At 40.2% G+C, this 18,847-nt stretch overlaps 1 protein-coding gene and 1 long non-coding RNA gene across 6 annotated transcripts in view; both read right to left on the bottom strand.

Annotated features, from left to right (window-relative positions):
- Positions 1–14,690, bottom strand: part of LOC127528994 (uncharacterized) — a 62,852-nt gene extending 48,162 nt beyond the window's left edge. The window contains exon 1 of the long non-coding RNA XR_007935676.1: positions 14,602–14,690. This is a non-coding gene — a long non-coding RNA (uncharacterized LOC127528994). The remainder of the gene's footprint in view (positions 1–14,601) is intronic.
- The window catches only part of tmem198a (transmembrane protein 198a), a 64,422-nt gene extending 48,162 nt beyond the window's left edge, over positions 1–16,260 (bottom strand). For 2 of the 5 annotated variants that reach the window (XM_028807190.2, XM_051931074.1), the window contains exon 1: positions 15,905–16,259. The gene's annotated coding sequence lies outside the window, so the exon portion shown is untranslated. Of the gene's footprint in view, positions 1–15,904 lie in introns of all 5 variants that reach the window. The other 3 variants (XM_028807191.2, XM_051931076.1, XM_051931073.1) reach the window with 2 other exon arrangements.
- Positions 16,261–18,847: the final 2,587 nt, after the last annotated feature.

Here is an 18,847-nt window from a genome sequence, read left to right as displayed (position 1 = left end):
TAAAGTAAAATTACTACACATTAAATTGCCTAGTCTATTGTAGGACAACTCCATCATAAGTGAGGCTAGGCCAGGTAATATGGCCTAATGACTAAGACATAAGGCTAAATCACAAGCTTGTCACTTCAATGCTTGTCTCTGACTCATTGTGTAACCCTGAGCAAGTCACTTAGCCAGCTAGAAAAAAAAATCATTTGTAAACAATAACCTGAAAAGGTGTCTTCAGATTCTGGATCACAACAGAAAAGTGTTATATACTGTACAACAAATATTGCTTTGTACAATCACAGTTAGTAGGGCTAAGCCAAGATATATTTGCAGTATCGGAGACATATTTGCCTTGTTTGTGGGTTGACCTGCCTTTGGTTTATGTTTAAAAAGAATTAATTCTTTAATAAAGCATTATGCTCACCCAACCCCTTGCTAAAACTGGCAGGCATTGTTTGCAGTTTTCTTCACATCTCTTGAAGGGCAGTGTATTCAGTACATTAATTATTCCCCACCCTAGTACAGGGTGTTAAGTTTTTTTATTTCTGTGCTGCTTCTGAAGTGTACTTTTCAATAATAATCACTATGGTCATGTTTAGACTAGTGGTGGCACAAAGGCGCAGGAGTTAGGGCTGCTATTTCAATGCTCCAGCGTACTGAGTTTGGAACTGTGTGGTGTTTGAAAATCTTCACCATGTCCATGTTTCCTCTCACATCTGAAAGATGTGCAGATTAGGTTGCCTGCCATTTCTAAATTGTACTGTATAAGTGACTATCCGGTTGTGCCACTGGTACTACATGTAAGAAATGGTTTCTGCCTTTAATTTGATGCTATAGAGCAGAGGTGTCCAACTCCGGTCCTGGTGGGCCACAGTGGCTGCTGGTTTTCATTCTAACCCTTTTCCTAATCAGTGACCAGTTTCACTGCTAATTAACTCCTGTTCCTTTCATTTTAATAGCCCTGTTTTTAAGGCTTCAGTCCTCTGCAATGGCTTGCTTCTTCATTAAATGGCAGCGAAACAGAAATGAGACGTGAAACAAGCCAACAGATGACCAGCTAATTTGGAACGTTAAACTCCAGCCAATTTCACTCCAACCAATTTCTTAATGAGAAGCCAATTTTTGCTGTTAACTAAAGCCGTTATTGAATATCAGGACTTGTTGCTGCTCTCATTCTGCCACAGCAGACTGTTGGTTTTTTTCTAAGACCACACTCAAGATGTTTTGGTGACCTGAGCTGACCAACATGACCGAGACCTTCTTATTTTCAGGCTAGCTGGTCATGTGGTGGCTTGTTTTGTATCTCTTTATTGTTTGGCTGCTCTTTAAGGAAAAAGAAACAACTAAGGGGTCTGAGTCACGTCAATTAAAACTAAGGAAAAACAAGTTAATCAGCAGCAAAAACGGTTCACTAGAAGAAGAGGGTTAGAATGAAAACCTGCAGCCACTGCAGCCCACCAGGACTGGAATTGGACATCCCCGCTTCCAGAGTGCTGCCCTGAAATAAGCAGTTTACAATTATGAAAGCATGAATGAATGAGCATGTGAGTGTATCTGCTAATTGGACAGTGTCCCATTCAGGAATGGTTCCTTCCTTTTGTCCGATTCTGCCAGAATAGGCTCCACCCCCGCACTAAAAAGTAAGTTAAAAAAATGAAATGTTGAATGAGTGTAGGCTGTGTCCTGTGATAGAATGGCTTCCTGTCTGGATCAGTTCAGATCTTGTGCCAAATGCTGCTGGGACAGGCTTTGCCCAAAAAAGACCCTGAAATGGAATAAGCAAACTAAGAATATAAACGAATGAATATCTGAATTTGCAGGGAAGCAAAGGCTCAAAGGCAGTGTCCTCTATTTAAAATAAATTTACTACCTAGAAGACAGGTCAGCATTACTCCTTATTTATTATGGCTTCCACAAAAGGGCCATCAGAGATACTACTACATAATTAACTGAGCAAAAGCTATTTGTGATACAAGGTTAATTCATGCATAATTACCACAGAATACCAAATGGAGAAAAAAGAAAAACAGCTATTTGTCCTGCTTGGTACTCCTCTGCAAATGTATTCATTTGTCAAATGTTAATCAGTGTGTGGTCAAACCCAGTGTAAACTAATGAAGTCCATCAGGTCACACACGCGTGACGACCATAATCCCTCTGAGCAACTTGTCACTGCTTATGGCACAAAGGGCATGTCAATACTTCAATCAAATGGGGAAAAAAAGAAGCAAATGCAGTGACTCTTCTTATCCACTCAATAAATGGTTGACATTTACCAGAAATCAATTTCAGTCACTATACTTATGCTAGTGAAAACAGATAAAGCCCTTTCGCTGCTTTTAATTGATCGACAGGCCACACTTCTGTCATCATATCATTACGAAAGTAGGTGAACGCCTCTGGAAACAACTAAGTAAGGGTGGCTGCAAAGGCAAGGAATCATTAGATTCCCTTCCTAAAAACAGATAAAAGGGAAACTTACATTTGTTAAGAGAATATTTTATTATTTAGTGAGGTGTCCTGTGTAGAGGATAAGGATTTAAAACCATAAGGTCTCCTTTTCAAAGCTCGTTGCACACTCATTTGAAACCTTGCGGCAAATCATGTAACTTAGACTTGTAAAGCAAAGTAACTAATTAGCAAAAATATTTGCGTTACAAAGAATTTGAAACCTGCCATCATCATTAAAGGTGATTCACTTTTAAAGTCCCCATTTTTACATTTCATCCAACCTTCAAACCTGCTGAATCTTTAATACATGGTGTCTACAAAAAGCTATGTACACAATGCACTCTGTAATCTCTTTCACTGCTTTGCCAACCACTGCTCATGGTGATTTCTATGAAACGTATTGTATAAAATAAAGATTTTTGTGCAGAGACAGGCAGAACAGTGACACCATGGTCAGTGTTGTCATCTCTCAGGTCCTGGAGACTGGACTGGACAGGACACTGTCTATGTGCAATTTTCATATTTCCTTATGCTTCTGAGGATTTCCTCTTCGTACTCCAATATCCTCTCATGTTTTTCACTTGAATAACATTTCTAAATTGGCCAAGCATACAGTATGTGGGTGTGAATAAATATGTACAAGACCAGCATCTTAAGCAAGTTCAGTACTAGAGTAGTGTCCAATGCTACTCTAATGCAGAGTCACAAAGCTTACGGTCAGCCTGCATTAGAGTAAAAGTTTCAGAAAATGGATGACTAAAATATATGCTAAATATTGACTACAGAGCAAACAATATTTAATTTTATAGAAAGAGTATCAAGTAATTTAAGAAATAAGGTGGATAGGAAACCATATTGTGTCTAGAAGGGAGATTTATGTTGGAAAAAAACAAGAACAGCTGTAGACAAAGAGGAAAGGAGCCTTTTGGGATTGGGCTGGAACTAAACAGTGAGAGAATCACATCCTTGCAGTACTTGCCTGCCTTTTCTGCCATGGCCTCAGCAGGTATCAATGGCATTAGAAGCAGAGTGTCTGAATATTTCATGATGTTGATGCTGCTAGAAAAGCGCTGTCTGCCTGTAAGAAAAGACCCCCATGTGTGCTAAGCTGTGGTCCAGCTGCTGAAGAGGTGGATATGAATGCACAACTCCTTCTTGAGTTTCTACTGTGTGATCAGTACTAATCTGTACCCTTTCCCCAGATGGAGAATATAGAAAGTGAGAGGCTAAATATAATCCCAACACTGTTTTCACCACTCTGGCATTGGCCTACCCCAGTTTAACAAGGAAGAAAATAGAAATTTAGCATAAAAAATTGATTGAAGAATTGAAGATTGGTCTAGGTGTCCCAGGAGACTCCTGTTCCCCTCCCCTATTGGGCAGGCTGCTGGCACTCAAGCATCTAGCACTGTTCTGCTTATGATGAGCAGTCTGCCAGCTACTACAGTGCCTTCTTGCACCTTAGTAATGGACACTGAGTAATTCATAACATTAAAACATTTTATTAAAATTTATTTTCAAGATACTTCTGCTATGTCATAGCCAGGGTCTCATTCCTGGCTCAAGCATCCTTTTATATTATTTTATTGTCTTTTGTTTATTATTTTATAATTTATGTTTCAGAGAATGTTTTGTCTTCTCATTTTCTATATTTTATTATTCTTCACTGAGCATTTTTATGTTGATTTTTATGTATCATAAAGGTATAGTATTACAAGTTAGTTATTCTATGTTTTATCTTCTATGTCCTCTTTATTTGACACCTAAGGGGACAGGGCCCCTGAAGGATAAAGTTGGGGGACTGCCCCCAGGTTAATATATTTTGTATTGCTCTGATGGACAAGATGCAGTAAGAAAAGTATTATAGTGACCAGAAGAGGAAATGTACATTGAAAAACACACCAATATTGAAACCAGGAATCACTCTTATGTTTCGTCTATACTTGAATAAGAAACCAGAGAACATAGGCAAGAAATTGTAAATCCTTGGATAACCAGGTAATGCACAGTGTTGGATCTTTAATCTTTTATCAGTGTTTCATCAATTATCTTTAATCTTTAATCACTGTTGATCTTTACTCTTTGTTGTGTTGAAGACGTCATGCACCATGCATTCCTAGATAAACTGTACACTACGATGGTGTCACACATGAGAAACAACAATGGTGCTGCAATAAGACATGAAATATATTTAATTTACAGAAACTTTAAATTGATAAAAACGCATGTTATGTTGTGGTTCTCTATTATTAAAAACCATATATAAAACCCAACCCTGCCAAAAAAATGCAAAAAAGCCAAGAAAATTTTAAAGAGAAACCAAATTGTAACATTAGTAGGTCTCATTGCCACATTTTTGTTGCTTTAGCTTAGATCTATCTTAGATTTTAGATTACAACACCAATGAGTATTTTTTTTACTTTCTGGATTTTCATGTATTTGGATTTTGATTGCTGGATCATGGACTGGTACTGTTTGCCATTTACGTTAACTTTTGGATTCCTTCTTGTTGAGATTTTTTTGTTTTAGAATTTTTGCTTAACAAAATCTTTAAAAGAACATTGTGTCACATCTCAGCCATGGTTCCTGCTTTGGCTGGGATTTAAGTTTATGTTTAATGTCATGTTGCCCTGCGGTGGGCTGGTGCCCTGCCCAGGGATTTGTTCCTGCCTTGTGCCCTGTGTTAGCTAGGACTGGCTCCAGCAGACCCCAGTGACCCTGTATTAGGATATTGCAGGTTGGATAATGGATGGATGGATGGATTAATGTCATGTTTGTTAATTTTTGATTATGTTAATGTTCATTCTTTATTTTTGGTTTTCGTCTACGTTTATATGTAGCCTATGTTATGTACCATGTGTTTTAAGGCTGGTTTCCCAAGAGGCGGGGCCACCTGCCGATCACTGCCAAGAACTGCCCTCTACCCTATAAACTGGTTCTTGGTGGTTCATTTCAAATTTACTTGAGTTTTGGAGTGCTTTGTGCTTTTTCTGAGTTCCTGGATTTTTGAACCTGTGCTCTATTTTTGACATTTGCCTTGGGATTCTGCATTGGAACTGTATTTGATGTGGAATGCCTTGCTTTCTCAGGTAATTCTTTTTTGCTCCAAGGAACTTCTTCTACTACAGCTCATTTTGTTAAAAAATAAATTCTTTAATTTATAAAGAGTCTTCAAGGCCACTTTTTCTAGTCGGGTTTTGATAGTGCTCTCCCCTAAATGGCAATTTTTGAAAGTATTTATGTGACTTATGTGCTTTTGGGACTCCCAGTTCATGACACATTGGTTTCGTTACTTTGGCCAAGGGGTTTTCACAGTTTCCCTCCTCCTTTTCAGCATCAGCTTCATTTCGTCCTGTGCAGACCATGAAACCTGCTTTTTGAGTTTGGGGCCAGGCTGTTTCTCAATTCTTGTTTTTTGTCTTGAGACCTCATCAAGGTTTTGAGGAGTAGTGTTGTGCTATACAAGATAGCAAAGAAAAATAATGAGGTAGATTGCCAGATAGGCATAATCTCCTAAAAGTAAGGGTCAATGCCAGAAGATAAAGACCACATACAAACAAAGCCAAAATTCAAAGAAAAAATCAGAGGCAAACGGAAGGCAAAACTCTTGTACCAGTAAATCAACAATAACAAAGCTTCAAAATAATGAAGTGCAAGAGGGTTTTTTTGGTCCATAAACTAAGACAGAGAACGGTGGTTTGAGCATGACCTTTTAATCCTGACACTGTTAGCATCATGGTCACGACTCCCATGACTCCACAACTAACTACAGCAGCAGTGTCCTACCAACTGTTACTCACTATAGAGGTGCTCATCATAACAAAAATGGTCGAAGAAACGGTTCAAATAAATTGCAAAATCTGTAACCAGACATTGTAGCAAGAAATTAATGAAAGAAATTAATTCCTCACTTTCAAGAACCCTAATTGGGTACTCTGAGAAATTTAAAACCCTACTAATAATTGACCAAAAATTGAAACAAACAGCCATGATATTACACTTAGCTTTTGGAGACATTCCTTCATTTAGAGTTTTGAGAGCCCTGCATCTCATAACACCCTACAAAATTTTGATTTTCAGACTTCCAGTGGGTCTAAATAGTTATTTAGGGTTCCTAGACACCCCAGTGTTTTTTTTAACTTTGTTTCAGAGCCACTCACAGCAGAGAACTGAAAAAAGAAGGTTTGAAAATGGAGGGACTGATGAAAAATAATACAGTATGAATGTTCCATGCTTAAAAAGCCCTTGTGCTGGTTTTATATCATGTAAAAGTTTAGAAAGTGGGCAAGATACTATTTATTACATAAATGGGAATGGTACCTTGCTGTTATATATCAACTGTGTGTCCTCTTCTCCATATCTCTCACTATTTAAAAACAAAATAAAACACCAACTAGAGTCATTCAGCTATTCTAGCGTCTCAGAGACACATTTAACCCTATTCTGTGATGCCATACTCCAAGTTAATTGGTCTGTTATATATTCAGTCAGTTCTTTAGTGCATCTTGGGATCATAAAACGCCACTTTTCACAACACCAGAGATGCTTTATAAATAGCGGGCTGCAGTCTAGTAACTTGCTGATCTATTTTGAATGGCTCACAGATTTTTTCCTTCCACCTCATCCAGATGTCCTTACTCAAAGCCAGTCAGGCTTTCAAAAGCTCTCTTCCACAAAACTCAGTTTCATTAATTTCAATTTGGCAAGACACTCAGGAAAACACATTCAGCTATTTAATGCAGTATCAACTGTTGGGAAAAATCTATGTTCTCATTTTCATAGCTGACAGAATACATCAGATGTAAAAATGTCCAAATCCCTGTACTTAAATAAAAAAGAGAACGTTAAGATCTAGGGAGACAAACAATAACTGGTTATGGAGGCAATGCAAAATTAGGAAAGAGAAATGGCCAGAGATGACCTCTGCAGCTCTGACAGAAACTTATGCTACCAGAGTTCTCCAGCTCAAAATCTGAGGAGTAGGGAATATTTTGAGCAATGAGACTATTAATCTGTAATATGATGTACAGTAAGTCCCTATAGGAGCCAGGCTATAAAAAAGCAGACCATAAATACAGCACATGCCGTGTGACACATGCTAGCTGAGAAGTGTATTACTCCATTTATCACTGGTCTGTATACAACTCATAAACATGACCCCTTTTACAGGAGTAAATTTCTGTAGAAGAGAAACTCAATTTGTGCCTAAGCCGAGTAATACATCAAGACTGGCTGAGTACGGCTATTGGCAGCAGAAGATGCACTGCCCAGACCGCCACTCACATTATGCATTGTATCCATACAGTCAGAGTAATGATCCTATAGACACACCGTCAACTTAAACAAAAACCTAATCAGAGTCAACTTAAAAGTGAGCTAATTCAGTTGCACCACTTGCTCTGATTAATATAGTCCTTCTAAGGATGCACAGAAAAAAACAATGTCCGTTCATTATACAATACATGCAACCTAATTTAGGCTTGCATGAGGCTGAAGCTTATTTCAGCAGCGTAGGGCACCAAGGTAGGAAACGAGGCTGGATGGGGCACCTTTTCCTCTCAGGGTGCAGTTACTCACATGCATATTTAGTGTCAGGTTTGCCAATTATCCTAACATGCAGATCATTCGGATACACAAGGTAAAACCAGAGTACCAGGAAAAATATCCATTATCGACAGGGAGAAAAAGGACATGGTTTCAAACGCAAGCCGTGGAACTCAAGCTGTGACCACCATGCCCCACCCCAAGTGAACTCTACAGTATTTCAGAGCTGTGGTTTTCATGTTTAGTCCTGGAGAACCCCATGGCTGCTGGTTTTTATTCTAACCAATTTACCTATCAGTGTCTCATTCTTTCTTTTAATTGATCTCATTTAGTTATTTGGCTTACATTACATTCATTAATACTTGTAATCTTGTTTTCTTTTGCCATTTTCCTTTTTAATTTACCATTTTCTGTAGAGTTTGCGCTTTTAGTTGTAACCAAATGCTGATGATACGAGATGTGATCAAAAAGTATGGTGAATGTTGATGCGGAGCACCATCCAAGAGCAACACAAAACAATTCAATGCAGGTTTTGACATGTCCATCCTAGAGCCTAATTTGTGACAAGTTTCAACTTGTTTGATACTGTCAGTCGTTTGTGAGCCACTATTGAGTTCAAGTGTGTTTTTCAAGTTTGTCGTTAACAATGGATATCGAGCAACACATTAACATTAAATTTTATTTAAAATTGCAAAAAGCTCAGGAAACCCATCAAATGTTAAAATCGGTTTATTACCGACAATTAACACTGTTTACAACTGGTTTGATCAATTTCGTAATGGATCTGACTCGGTTGAAGATGAGAAAAGTTCAGGACGTCCTTCAACATCAATAACTGAGGAAAATGTTGAAACGATTTCATTCTTCCTCATGACAACGCTCCTTGTCACACATCCCTTCTAGTTTTAATTTCTGTCGAATAAAAACATTACGCTGTGTCCGCATCCACCTTATTCGGTGGATCTGGCACCATGCAACTTCTGGCTGTTCCCTAAATTGAAAATGACCATGAACGGCAAATAATTTTAATACATTGAGGACATCCAGACAGCCACAACAACCCAACTAAAGACACTCTCGAAAGAAAACTTTCAGAACTGCTTCGCAAAGTGGCAGGAGCGTTGGGATAAGTGCATTCGAAGTGGAGGAGAGGATTTTGAGGGAGACTAGTAGTTGTAAATCTTTTACTGCAATAAACGTTTCTTTTTTAAAACATTCACCGTATTTTTTGATCACACCTCGTAAGTAATGAGCAGTGCAGACAAATGTATAAACAACAGGGAATGTTAAAGAGGAACAACCATTTTACTGCCATTTTCATCTGTCAGCTAATTAAGAAACATTTCTGACAAATGAGCAGACAAGTGAATATGGCACTAAAGTAACTGCTCCCCTTTCACAATGTCAGCATTTGAATACAACTAAGGGAGTAAATTGTGTAGAAAAGCACAAATTAAAACAAAAATGATAAAGGAAACTTCAATGTTAAATGTTCTGGAAAAAAATAAAAATATTTCAGAATTTCCTAGAATAATAATGAAAAGGACACCTTACTAAACAATGAGAATTAATTAACAGTAAGCATGATGCACTCGTTGTGAAACTGGTTAGGGTCCACCAGCAGTGAACTTTGGGACCACTATTTTAGAGAAAGTGATACTCCCCGGAATCCTAAAATCCCATGCATAGTTATTGGATTAAAATCTAGTACCATGAATGAGAACAAAGGCTTAGGGTTACAGCCTGCAGAGAAAATCAATAGCAAAATTAATCTTACGTAATGAGAGCTGCTATCACAGATGCCTTGTCCTGAAAATGACAAGTGCTCATCTACTGCCATTCTGGAGACACCATATTAAGGAAGCAAAGCACTCAAGCAACAACTCCATGAAAAGTATAGGAAGGCAGCTGAGAGATTTTCACTTGTCTCAACTTCATGAAATAAATATGATTTTTTGAAAACACCATTTAAGTCTCCTGATTGCTACAGTGCTTTTGTGCGTGTTTAGATAACTAAACATGAATGTGTGGGAGGGAGGGTTACCTGACTTATGAATAAAGATAACTATCTGGCAGTCATTGATCCATAAACCACAGCAAATTTTGTACCAAGTGAATATAAATCAAACAAGATGCGGGCTACACAAACCTTAATTTCACAGTGCCATTAAAAAGCCATAAGTTTTCAAATTGGATTATTAGTTTTCCAGTATTAGATCTTGAAATGATATACTTTAAGTTTGAGCTTGTTGCCCAGCCCTGTCAGTACACATGTGGAACTTGCCTGTTCTCCCAGTGCCCCATTTGCTTTCTCCCATCCTAAACACATGCTAGTTAGTTAAATTGACAACTCTAAACTGGCATGTTGTGAGTGGGATGGTCTGAAGACCTAAATCAGACCTTGCACAAAATGCATCCAGGATAGGCTCTGGCTTGCCAAGATTTTGTAATAGAAAAATGGATGGATGGCTTCCTGAAAGCAGTGTTTTATTGTAGTTGTGCACTGTGTGATAATACTCAATGAACCGCATCGTAAAATGAAAGATAGAGTGAGTGCAAGAGAAACACAAAGAGAAATCAATAAAGACACAGAAAATGACCAGCCAATCACTAGCATCAGTGGAAGAATCGAACGCTACAGAAGTATCATGGGACCAACAGTACCAGCATTACGAATGCAACACAATGCAATCAATATTTCACTAAAATGCTCTTTGGAATCAGGGTCAGTTTTAAGAAAGTGCTGGAGTTAATGTTATCTTTTTGCAGTTAACTTCTTAATCAGACATTACACTGCCTATTACTGTTAATAGCTGTTATCTCACATTTTAAACAATTGCTATGTAATGACATCACTTTACAACAGAAAAATACCAAGCAATTGTGACTACAACAACAACAACATTTATTTATATAGTACATTTTCATACAAAAAAGTAGCTCAAAGTGCTTTACATAATGAAGACTACATGAAGTAAGAGCTGAGACAGAAAAAGGGAAGCTCTACTTGTCAAGCTGGTTATTGAACACCACTGATTGTTAGGCCAAGCCTTTACTTACCGTACACAGTGTCTTCTCTGCGCTTCAGGTGAGCACAGCAATACAATCTACTGAGACGGAGTACACGTTAAGTAAGACCAACACCTTTATGGCTCCAATGAGGGATGTTTATTCTGACAGATTCTGACATTCATAGGGCCTATAGTGTCACATGTACAGAATACAGTGAAATTGCAATATTCAAGCATCCATAAGCTTTGATAAATGCAAAATAAAAAAATATAGTTTAGCTGATATTAATATCTCATAAAATGAACATTATTTTTTCAACCGCAATTAAAGCCAACACAAGTTTATGTGTTTCACTAAAGTAACGTAAACAAATAAACATGAATACAGCCTTGTAACTGGCCATGCGTACTTCTCACTCTCATGCAAACATGGAGGTTAAACTGGAGCTTAACTAACAGAAAACAGTTGATTATATTTTTTTTTATTGAAGAAAATCAGCATATCCTCAACCTAAGCATAAATTCTGCTTCTAAGTCTGTTGATAGTTCCAGCAGTGTAAAATTCAGCATTGAGATCACGCTGCCGCAAGTTTCAGTAACTTCTTTGAATTGTCTTTCTGCCACAAACGTGTGTCTTCATCAAGCAGAAATCTGAAGTTCTGGAGACCTAATAAACTCTAGTTACAGATCTCCAGAGTTCTGCTCCATTTAGGACCTAATCAAGCTGACAGCATCCTATGATGTATATGTTTGTATTAACACAAGTCATGTTATGCGATATGCCCAGCCATTTGTGTCTTACTCAACACACTTATTTTAAAGGCAAACCTTGTACCTCATTCTCATAAAACATCCTTACACTATTGTTAAGAACAGGGTTGTGGGAGGGTTACCTGACTTATGAATAAAGACAACTATCTGGCAGTCACGGATCCGTAAACCACATCACTTCAATGTGCAATCTGATTGGCTATTCAGCCTAGCTCCTAGAGTTCTGTTGTGAAACGTTCCTTTTGAATCTGAGAAAGCTCTTTCTAAGGCATGCAGGTTATCCCACTTACACCAGCTGTTATTAGCTTGCTGCCATTTGCTGGTCCGGAAGATTTCACTGGATACTTGCCGGCCTCCTATGGCCTGTTTCTCTTAGTAAAGCCAATGTCACAATACACCACTTCTAGTCGTGGGGTAAATCAGATTTGCTGAGCGCAGTTGATCTTGTTGCTAAACCATGTCAATTTAAACAACTGGCAGTTGCTAGCCATGTCATATTTAGCAATAGTGTGCCAACCTTCCAGCACAGTCTAGCTCGCCCCTTTTGTTGTGCTGCCTGACAGAACCGGTGCTGTACGAAGGGTTAACAAATATGGCAGGTCCAGACGCAGTTTCGGCCCTCTTTTAACTTTGTTCCATTCTGTTGTGGTACGTAAAACACAACACATCAGACAGACAAGCTTCTCTTCTCTTTGTGATGTCCAAGAATGCACATTTCTTATTTCTAGTCACTGCATTATATTCCTTGTACATCCAGATGAACACTTAATAGTAGGAAGCTGTCATGCATGCAGAGCCCACCCCTACAACTAAAGACAAAGTCAAACCTGAGTCGCAGACTAGTTGGAGTGCGCCGCTAAGAATATGTCAATGAAGGCTATGACTGAAAATCATTGGAAAAGTCACAGAAGTCAGGCACTTTTGACATGTGTTGAGTTTATTGGGTCATTATTGTCACATGTACAGAGTACAGTAAAATTTCTAATTGCATGTTCAAATCAACATGCAACATGTCACCACTCTCTGGCACCATGATTTGTGAGTATTACTGCCTTACCTTTAAACTTCTGTCTTCCTTACCTTAGGCAGAGTGGTGGCTCTGTGGCTAGGAATCTGTGCCAGCAATCGGAATGTTACCGAGTGATTCCAGTCCATTGGGCATTTGAGCAATGCCCTTTACCTGTAATTGCTCTGTCCTGGGTATGATTGGCGCTTCAGCCACTGTAAAAAAAAGCCATATGAACTAGTGTGCATGGCTGGGCTCAGCTCCTGATTTGGGATCCTGATGTGATTTGTATCGGTGCATGCTCCTAACCTCTCTCTTCCTTACTTAAAAAATCTTAGGATACATTTGTTGCTAGCAGAAAGCCCCTAGTTTGGTAAACCTTTTAAAACACCGTACATCCTCTCTCATGCTGCTGCCCCATAAAAGTCCTATTTTCTATTTCCTACACATAGATAAACAAAGCCCACCAAAGTGGCCTGTTACTAGAATCTAGCCTTCTCTGGCCTAGGCCATATACTGGAGATTGCCCCTCGATGACAGCCCTAAACTCCAATATCCAACCCTCTGTTTTTGATGTTTACCTTCTATTTTGTTTCATTTTCCACTTTGTAACTGGAAAAAAAAAACAGAGTCAGGACACTTTAATGGGTGTGTATGTAGCTGCAGCGATTAACTAAGGTCTCACCTGGTGCAATTCCTACCTTGCCCTCTTCCATCACACAACTCTGTATTGAAGAAAGTAGGTTTTAGAAATGGAGATATAAATATTACATGTATGAACATTTTGTGCAAAATCTAAACATCTCAGGATGTTAACTAAAATAGTCAGTCACTTTCTAACCCACTTAGTCCTGAACAGGGTCGCCAGGGTCTGCTGGAGCCTACTCCAGCTAACACCGGTGCGCAAGGCAGGAACAAACCCTGGACAGGGTGCCAGTCCATCGCAGGGCGAACACACACACACACCAAGCACACACTAGGGCCAATTTAGTATCGCCAGTTCACCTAACCAGCATGTCTTTGGACTGTGGGAGGAAACCGAAGCACCCGGAGGAAACCCATGCAGGCACAGGGAGAACACTTAAAACTCCATGTATGGAGGACCAGGGACTTGAACCCTGGGTTAACTATCCATCCAGCCATCCATTATCCAACCCGCTATATCCTAACTACAGGGTCACGGGGGTCTGCTGGAGCCAATCCCAGCCAACACAGGGTGCAAAGCAGGAAACAAACCCCGGGGCAGGGCGCCAGTCCACCGCAGGGCACACACACACACCAAGCACACACTAGGGACAATTTAGAATCGCCAATGCACCTAATCTGCATGTCTTTGGACTGTTGGAGGAAACCAGAGCCGCCAGAGGAAACCCACGCAGACACGGGGAGAACATGCAAACTCCACGCAGGGAGGACCTGGGAAGTGAACCCGGGTCTCCTAACTGTGAGGCAGCAGCGCTACCCACTGCGCCACAGTGGTAACAGAATATCAAGATGTGAATTACACTACAGGTTGGTCATTACGAAGTGCCAACACGGTTGTGTTAATTTCTAGCAGAATACTTCCTAAACACCAACAATGAAAGATGAAGCTTCCTCCTTCTTCCTGAGTATGAGACAGGACAGATAAAATGATACCACTATCGTCTCCTGGTCAGAAAGCAGCCTTTTTGACATTTAAAAAACATATGCAATAGTGACACATAGAAAATCAATTCGATTTTAGCAGAATTTGTTACTTTGAAACTGAGTAGCCTAGAGGAAAAATGCAGACAACAGACATAATAGCTAGGTGTACTGATGTAGGTGCTAATAAGTGCTATAATGAACCTACATTTCAAGAAAAGTGGACTTCCCCTTTAATTACTCTAAATACAACTTTTGCCTTACAGAACAAATGCTACAATGTTTCTTTTTAGTTAACTAACAAAGTTAAAAGTAAAAAAATGTAGACGTCTGTGTAATCTGGCAGAACTAAAGCAGATTCTTCATTCCTTTCATTTTTAACCAGCGTACCAATACCATTTCAAGCACTTTAATCTCTGACCGAAACAAATTCATTTTCAAGGGCTGTACATTGGTACGAGCACAAAGGTAAGAATCTTAGTCCAGTCGCTGTGTTCTCTACTTGTTTACATGCAATTTCAAACAGTTTAACATTTGACCAAAACAAATTCACTTTGGAGGGCAACACAACAGCAAGACAAAGGCATGAATCTTGGCTCGGTCATTACCCCTATGGAGTTTACATATTCTGTCCTTGTTTGCATGGGATTTGTTCCTCCACAACAAGAAGACATGCACATTAGATGAGCAGGTCCAGGTTGTCTCAGTATGAGAGTGTGTGGGCTGTGTGAAGAAGTGTCTAATTCAGGACTGGTTACTGTCTTGTGCATGGTGAAGATGGGATAGATTCCAGCACTGTGCTGGTGAATAAGTGGATCTAAACATAGATAGATAGATAGATAGATAGATAGATAGATAGATAGATAGATAGATAGATAGATAGATAGATAGATGTGACTTCAGCAGGCCAAGTTCTTTTTCAAACACAACTGCAACAGTCCGCTTTATAGTGAACCTTTAATACTGACGACCATTGCTAAATGCTTTTGCAAAGAAAGAAAGAAAACACGGACCCTTCTGAACCAAGCCCACACCGAAGCACCTTACATATCAATGACTCCACAATGCGAGTGGCCAGACTGTTACATGGTGTTCTACCGTCATCTCGGTTCGGTTCCTTTTGTTAGAGTGAGCTGTCCAGCTGCTGTAGCAGGCCGAAGGATACGTTGAAGCCGTCGTTCTGAAAACAATGGCACGCAAGCAGCGCCAACAAAGGAAACCAAAACAAAGGTGTGCCCGGTACGCGTGCGCGTGTCAGTGTGTAGGTGGGCCTGTCCTAAAGTCCACGCATCTTCTCCGTCCGATTGTCCACACATCACGCGGCGCGTCCCCGCACCATCCACTCGCGCGCCTTTGTCTGAAATGTGCACGCGGCGCTCTATGACAGCTCGGCACCCCATCGTCCCTCCCCACCAAAGCCCCTCCAGGGCAACAAAGAACAAACAAAAGATTGCGGCGGACCCCTCCGCTCTCTCCTGAAGTCTCCGCGCCTGTAGTCGCCTCTTACCGTCACTAGAGCGTTGCATCTTCCCGGGAAGCCCCAGCCGCTGTCGTCGCTACCTGCCGCCTGGCAGTACACTGTCTACGCGGGCGGCCAGCAGCTCCCATTCTCCTCTTCGTATAGCAGCTCTTCCTCCGCAGTAAGCACCTGCCTGCCGAAGCGCTGCTGCTTCCAGATCACTCGGTGCCACCAAAAGCCCACAGGCAGAGACCGCTTCTACTGGCCTCTCCAGCACAGGCTCCACAAGCCGCGGTGATGACCTCACCGGCTCAGCCGCAGCTAAACGCGAGCGCAGCAAGGGGGCGCCGCTTCCTCACGTGGATCGGCTGCCCGCGGACCTCCGGCGGGGGCTGTCGCCTGTCACGGGGACACACAAATATGAGGCAAACAGTCATCTAGCAGTGACAGGACACGTAAGAAAGCAAGGACTTGAAGCATTAAAATCGATCGTGAATTTATACATCGCTAGTAAAAATATTAATTATATAATAATAATAGTATCATGGATGAATGGTGTAAACTATGCCGTCTCAGAAAAGCGTTTTGCAGGATAATCATGTTTCTGTGTTTTACGTTGATATTTTAATCTCTATGGCGCCCTTCCTAATATTCGGTGAGGTTCTTTAGAGCGCATACAATGATACAATAGAAAGCAACGCAAAATAACAATTTACATTGCATGGCAGTTTTTACCCATTCATTCACTTTCAAATTCATTTATTCTATTAAGGGTAAACAAAAGCAGGCGTAATGGTTTTGGACTCAAATCCTGCTATTGTCGCTGTGTGACCCTGAGCAAGTCACTTCACCTGCCTGCGCTCCAATCGGAAAAACAATAGAAATGTAAAGAATTGTGTGTCACGTGTTGTAAGTCGCCCTGGTTAAAGAAGTCAGCCAAGTAACAGCTGAGTACCATTTTAAAATTACTCTACATTTTTTTCACATTTAGGGGACACTAAGTATAAAATAATAAGCTCACTTTTTGAATGTCTTGTTTTGTTGCCCAAAGAGGCATTAATGCAGGAAGTTTAATACTGAATTTTATTTCAGAAAGTATGGAGCAAGAGGTTGTCTCTCTCCACCAATATGCTACTTCCCTAATTGAAATCAATCATATTAGGAGTGATGAAAAAAGACAAAGAGAATATCAAGGTTTTCCATTATCACCAGGAAGACAGAAATGTTTACTTTTACTTGCATCTTCTTCTGTATGAATCAGTAAGCCCTGCTCATCTTTCAGCACTGAGGAGGTTACCACAGGAGACCACAAATCATTGCTACTATTTTTAAGTGGTTTCTAATGGTGAACCTTTAAAATGCTTTGATTTCTACTGAGCTAATGTTCCTGCTCTCTTGGCTGACAGAGGTGTTGAACAGGTACACATTCTTATTTTCAATCAGCAAACAACAGTGAGACAATTGACACATAGCCTCCCCAATTATTATCTGATCTTGTAAAACAGAGAAGAATTATAAAGTACATCAACAGTGGGAAGTGGTTTAAATTGATGGTGAGTTGTAGAATAAGTTTGATATGCTTCACGTCAAAGTGTTTTTTCATAATAATACACATTCATTTGCCATGAAAAAATAGAAACCACAAGATGCATACAAATGCTCCATTTAACACAATATCCAATTGTAAAATTATTAAAATTGTGAAAAATAACCTCATCGTCATCATCATCTCAAAACACTTTTCTTATTCAAGTGTAGGCCAAGCAGGTCAGCCCAGACTTCCCCGTCCCCAGCTGTAGATTCCAGCTTTTCTTGATGAATTCTCAAGCCAGCCAAGAAATATAATCTCTCCAGCATGTCCTGATCTCTGCCCAGTAGGACATGACAGCAGCAGCTCCAGGGAGAGCCACCTGAGGGGCAAACTTATGACATGCCCAAACCATCTCAACTGACTCTTCTCAATCCACAGGAGCAGTGAATAAACTCTGAGGTTCTCCCAAAGTGTGGAGTTTCTCACCCTATCATGGCCCGGAGAAAAAAAGAAAAAAAAAAGTTCTACAGCTTGTTCTTGCAATCACATTATTTCGGTCATAACCCATTCTTAATGACCACAGAGATATAGATCAAACAATAAATGTAAGAGTTTTGCTTTTAAATTCAGCTCCCAGTTCACTAGCATAAACCAGTGCCAGCAGAACATCTACTGCTGCTCCAATCTGCTTGTCAATCTTACAATCCTTCTTCCATCACTTGTGAGCAAGAGACTTGAACTACTCCACTAAGGACAGTTGTACCCACCTCATTTGGAGAGAAATCCATTATTTTCCAAGAGAAAAAAAAACATGACCTCAGACTTGGAGGTGCTGATCGCTCAAGTGCCCGCCAAAAGTCACAGTCAGATGAGGCAAAGAAGACAACATCACTTGCATAAACTAGCAAAGCTACTGCTAGCCTCCCCAGCTAGACACCCTCACATCCTCAGCTGTGCCCTTGATGTTCTTTCCATGAAAACCACAAACAGGAGCAGTGGCAAGACAGGCTTTGAAAGGTCCAACTCACACAGGGCATAGATTTGACATAAGCCCTAGCATTCAGACACAGCTCTCATTGTGTTCATATAAGGAGCAGATAGCATGCAAGTGCGGCCTCGTTACTTCATATTTCTGCAGTTCCAAATACAACATATGGTGACGGACACGGTCATGTGCTTTTTCTAAATCTATATAACACAGGTACAGTAGACTGGGTTATCATACTCTCATGCGCCCTCCAGCAACTGTGCTAGGAAGAAGGACATTTCTACTGTTGTACTTCAAGACAGAATTCACATTGTTCCTCTTGTATCTTAGGCTCAACCGGACTTTCCTAGCCAGCACCCTGGAATAGGCCTTACCAGGGAGGCTGAGGAGTATGATTTCTCTGTAGATGTAACACACCCTCTGGTCACCTTTCCTAAATATGGGGACAACAAAACCAGTCTGCCATGTCAAG

Source organism: Erpetoichthys calabaricus, chromosome 8 (genome assembly GCF_900747795.2).
Source record: "Erpetoichthys calabaricus chromosome 8, fErpCal1.3, whole genome shotgun sequence".
Lineage (NCBI taxonomy): Eukaryota > Metazoa > Chordata > Cladistia > Polypteriformes > Polypteridae > Erpetoichthys > Erpetoichthys calabaricus.
This window is presented reverse-complemented; position numbering and strand designations above follow the sequence as displayed.